Genomic DNA, 6,000 nt, shown 5'->3' with positions numbered 1-6,000 from the left:
ACTATCTTATTTACTTTATCTTGTTGAGGAACCAAGCCTAAGAATTGTACTCTTGTGTACAATAAGACGTAATAAAGTGATTCTGGTTCTGATTCAGACTGACAAACCCCCCTGGGTTTGTCAGCAGCAGGAGGGGGGCGCCCACCAACCAATCACCAATCAGCCCTCCCAGCAAACTGAAAGTACACAGTAACCTCTGAAGACAGAAGAATAAACCTTTGAGTCAGACGAAGAAAAGCCTCTGAATTATGTGTGTGTGCGTGTCATTGTGTGTCTGTCTGTCTATGCCTCGGGTCCCGGGTGAACTGTGGAAGCTCCTTCAGAGAGAGGCCCTGCAAGTGTGTTTGTGTGTGTGTGTGTGTGTGTGTGTGTGTGTGTGTGTCTGTGTGTGTGTGTGTGTGTGTGTGTGTGTGTGTGTGTGTGTGTGTGTCTCTGTGTATGTGTACGTGTGTCTCCATCAATCTGTCTGTCTGTCGATCAGTGCGGTCCAGCTGTTTTGGGGAGGGAGAGAGGAGAAGGAGGAGAGTGAGAGAGTCTAGGAGCTCCTCCTCCTCTAGGCTCCGCCCTCGTGTTCCACCTCACACAGGAAGCTGTGTTCTCCTCCTCTCCTTCCTCCTCGTCCTGTCGGTGTGCCGGGCGTCGACCCCAGACACCCGTCAGGTACCGACAGACCAACCAGGGGGTCTCATGTCAGAGGCACGTGGCTCAGGCGGTAGAGTGGGTCGGCTGGTAACCAGAAGGTCGCTGGTTCGATCCCCGGCTCCTCCTAGCTAGAGTGTCGAGGTGTCCCTGAGCGAGACGCCCTCACCCTGACTGCTCCTGACCCACTGGCTGTCGCCCTGCGTGGCTGACTCCGCCGTCGGTATGTGAATGTGTGCATGAATGGGTGAATGTGAGGCAGTGTTGTGAAGCGCTTTGAGTGGCCCCTGGTTAGAGAAGCGCAGTATAACTGCAGTCTCCTTAAAAATGGTTACGTAAAGGGTGGCTCACTAAGGAAAATGTTACGATGAATAACTTTGAATACTTGCGATAACGTCATTAAACACTGCATGTGAATGAATCCCACCTCACCTCGTCTCCTCACACCCTCATTAAAACTAGATTTCCTCCGAGGAGAGGAGAGGAGGCCGCCTTGTTTCACCACCATCCATCTTTGTGCGCTTTTATAGCTTCATCACACTTCAGCGGATGTTATAAAACAAGCTCACGGATTCAAGAAGCCAAGCCTCAAAATAGCCTCTTAAAGGGAGGAGGAGGGGTGGGGGCGGGGGGCGGGGGGCGTGGAGCGTGGAGGGGTGGCGTGGAGGGGGGGGGGGGTGCGTCGGACGCTCTCACAGCCGCCACGCCCTGCGCTCCGCAGCAGCACTGCAGGGGCATAAATCTTTTAGCTACCGTAACCTGCATCATGGAAGCACAGATCCCAGTTACGGTCCCTCAGATCCCAGTTAAACCAGTTAACACACAACACAACCCAGTACAGTACAGCCCCCCTCGCACACCACAGATCCCAGTTAAACCAGTTGACAGCCCCTCGCACACCAAAGATCCCAGTTAAACCAGTTGACAGCCCCTCGCACACCAAAGATCCCAGTTAAACCAGTAACCAGTATGGTGGAAAATAATGAAGGTTTAAAAGGATATCTCTGCCAAATGTTTGGACTTATAGTGGAGAATAACCGGGTCAACAGGGTAGGGAGGGCCCTGTGCCTTTGTCATTCATAACACCTCAGAGGGTCCTGGGCTGACCGGAGACCACCAGACAGACATTCCTCTGTAGTCGATGACGTCAGCCTATTTCTCAGTTCACTTAGATTATGAGTGTAAGTAAGGTTCATTTTAAGTATAAAGCATACAATAATATACGATAAGTATTATATAATAATCGTATATTATAAGTATAATATACAAAGAAGTATTGTTACAATGAAGACAAATGTTGTGGTCCCTCGAAGACGGCTGGCTCACAGTGAGAGGAGACGCCCTTCTGCGATTCCCCCTCCTTATGTTCTCGTGATGCGTATTCTGGCAATGTCAGCTGGCTGAGTTCACTCAATTAATCCATACTCTTGTTAAAGTCAGACACTACCAGCTTTATGATTATGACTGTATATGCCACAGACAAAGTGGCATTATGAACTATTACAATGCATGTTTTACTGTTTAAATGAATATTGGTTTTACAGGGTTCATCTCTTAAACACATGTGGTAAATCATGATGATTTAAGATCAGGTTAATAAACAAGGCAATGAATGGACTTTAATCAAAGACCTCACTTCACATAATTCATGTGTAATCTGTTACTTTGTGTAACTACAATGTTTATTATGTAACCATTTTTATGTAATTCTTGCTAAATTACTGTATTACTGTATATAAATGTATTGTGGACAGCGGGTGAGGGAAGATAAATGTTAATGGGGAATGGGAAAAGGCCTGTAATTTAGAGCATTGTGATTGGCCAAGGGCATTAGGGGTGGTCACACAATGGGGAATATATTTCAGAGCCTAAGATTGTTTGCGATTTCTTTGCAAACCACCTCTGGTTTTGGCAGTCGCAATAAAGCCTTGATCATTCAACCCTAGTCCTTCTCGACCTCTCGTATTTTGATTATTTGATTGTGGGTTTTATCCACAACACCAGCCTCTCAGATCCCATTTAAACCAGTTACCAGCCCCTCAGATCCCAGTTACAGTGCTTCAGATCCCAGTTAAACCAGTTAACACACAACACAACCCAGTTAACAGCTCTCACATGCCAAATATCCCAGTTAAACCAATTACCAGCCTCTCAGATCCCAGTTTAACCAGTTACCAGCCTCTCAGATCCCAGTTAAACCAATTACCAGCCTCTCAGATCCCAGTTTAACCAGTTACCAGCCTCTCAGATTCCAGTTTAACCAGTTACCAGCCTCTCAGATTCCAGTTTAACCAGTTACCAGCCTCTCAGATCCCAGGTTGGTTGGCTGACAGAGATATAGGTTTAGCAAGAAGGAAAACCAATCAATCATGTGCTGTATTTGTGTGTGTGTGTGTGTGTGTGTGTGTGTGTGTGTGTGTGTGTGTGTGTGTGTGTGTGTGTGTTTGCGAGTGTGTGTAGTGGTGAGGTAAGAGGTTGAAGGTCATTGCAGGTAATAGATCATATCTTTCACATCTTCCCCTTGCTTCTCTGGGGAGGCTTGACGTAGGTCAAAGGTCAAGGGGACGTCCTTATAAGACTATCTCGCCCTCTCTCTCTCTCTCTCTCTTGCCCTAATTGCTTCTTATCAGGTTTTAATATGTAACACGTTCAAAAACCTGATTATAATATTTCACTCCCCAACAACTGCATGGAACCAGTTAGATCTTAATTGAGATTAATATTAATCTTTATATATTTATTTTTAATTATTCTAAATTCACCCTTAATCAAGGCTAATGTCTCTTTCCCCAGACCTCATTAGATACATGATCAGAAGGTGTTACTTATTAAGTTATTAATATCTGTACTACAAAACCTCATCAGCAATATTAGTTGTTAAATATGAAAACTATAAAACTAAAAAAGGTATGCGTAATCGTTTTCTAATCTTAATAAGTGAGAGGGATATGAATTCACATTGTGTTTTTGAGTTTAGTTGTAGGGTCCTGGACAGTTGAATGTGAACGCATTCTATCGTTCTATAGATGAAAAGGATCATAAAAACTGTAAATCCACTAAAGATTGGCGCCATCATGACTCATAATTTATTAATCAAAACAAGGAGAACTGAGAGATGCAGTTTCATCAAGCCTTTATTGGACATTGTGTCGTGTGGTTTCAGACAGTAGTAGTCACTTGCAGAGCACAGACAATCATGTCAGTTGAGATGACAAAGCACACAGGAAACTAAAGGATTCAAAAAGCAGCTGGTGTTTTAAGGCATTTGTAAACATGTTTTTTTGACTTTTTGTGTTTGGTTTATGATTCAGTGAAGCATTTGATCTGTTTGTTGGGTGGCTCACAGATAAAACAGTTTGGCAGTGGTGTAAAAGTGGCAAGATTACATTTTACAAGAAGAACCACATTGTTGTTTGTTGAGGAAAGCAGGGAACATTTGTAGATTCCAGTGGACATTGTAGAGATGCAGACTTGTAGAACAGACAGATATAATGCTGCTTCATTGCACCTAGTACTCCTCACACACCTCTGCAGTATCGAATCTGTCGCCCCTTAACTGTCTAGGAAACTAAGGGCAGACTTCCAGATCTACCCTTAGCAGATCTTAGCAGATCACTCATATCATAATCCCTGGTGTATACATTACACACACACTCACACACTTACTACAGTACTAAGATACAGGGCTCGAGTGAAACATCTAGGTCAACGGGAATCTGTTCTACAGTCATCCTTTATCCAGTGGTGGCACACGTATAGTTAGACACACATTGTCACACACACACACACACACACACACACACACACACACACACCCACGCACGCACACACACACACCCGCGCACACACAGCCTCCGGCTGACAGTAAGCAAGCGGGGCGTGTTCAGACCAGGTGTGCATTTGGGGAAACGTCAGGTCTCCCACTGGAGGAGGATCTCTGGGAGCAACAGGGTGACCCTACAGCCGATGTCTGCAGTCATGGCTCAGGTGGAGAGAAACAAGTGCAATCGTTGAATGTATGTGCTTGGTCATTAGATGATGCGTGTGCTTGGTTATTAGATGTGTGTGTGCTTGGTCATTAGATGTGTGTGTGTGTGTGTGCTTGGTCATTAGATGATGCGTGTGCTTGGTCATTAGATGCTTGGTCATTAGATGATGCGTGTGCTTGGTCATTAGATGCTTGGTCATAAGATGCTTGGTCATTAGATGCGTGTGCTTTGGGTTGCCTTTGTTTTGTAATTGTTCTCCACATCTGGACTCCCCTCGCTCAGTGGTTGTTCTGAAGTAGTTCAGACTTCAGTGCTTCAGGCTGAAGGTCTCAGAGACCATGGATACATAGTGAGTAGATAGTAGCAGTAGTATATACACTCAGACCTACTTTACAATGCAGCCTCCAACTCACTGATTGGTTGAGCTGACAGACCTCAAAACGTAAGACCTCATCGCCTTTTCTATCGTTTTTCTCTTTGCTGCACCTCAACCTTTCCCTTGATGACTACTCACAACAAAGTGGTATTCCTAAACGAGTACTAAATCAGTTCCTACATCGAGTGTCTTACGAGTACATCTAAGTCACAACTAATAGAATAAGACAAAGACCTAGCCCACAGGCTAACATGCTCCCACACCTTAGCGTAGGTCATTGAGGGGCTGAGCTTTGAGCTAACTAGGAGAACTAGGGCATCGCTCTAACCCCCGGACCCCCTGCAGTGCATCACCATGAGGATGGAGGACTAAGAACTAATGGACTGTTGCCTTGTAAACAGGAGCTAGACCGGAACCATGCAGGTGAGCACCATCACTAGACTCACTAGTTCTCTAGACTCGGGTGGTGTTGATGGAGGCTGGACTGGACTGAGGTGGTGTTGATGGAGGCTGGACTAGACTGAGGTGGTGTTGATGGAGTCTGGATGAGGTTCATCACTAGACTGAGGTGGTGTTGATGGAGTCTGGATGAGGTTCATCACTAGACTGAGGTGGGGTTGACGGAGGCTTGAGGCCCTGCATGCTGGTGTCATGCGGTGTTGGGACTGCAGGCTGCGGCGATGACAACTCTGACGATGATTTCAGCCGACTTTTCTAATTATGTTTCGGTTCTTGGAGTGATACAGTATATGTTTTCGATAATTGCAGCTATGCAACACAACTCAATTTCTTTATTATTTCTTTCTTGTGAATATCCAATAGCCAGTGCTTATCATATTATCATTTTGAGTAATTAGATGAATGTATTTATAGCGTGATGATACGTACTGATGCATACCAATCCTTTGAGAATACCTCGCTGAGAAATCACAAGCAGTGCTTTTGCATTAACAAATTCCAAATCTAAAGTGAGAAATGTGTTTGACATTGTATCAT

This window comes from Micromesistius poutassou, assembly GCF_964030765.1.
Source record: "Micromesistius poutassou genome assembly, chromosome: 3".
Taxonomy (NCBI): Eukaryota; Metazoa; Chordata; class Actinopteri; order Gadiformes; family Gadidae; genus Micromesistius; species Micromesistius poutassou.
Note: the sequence above shows the minus strand (reverse complement) of the source record.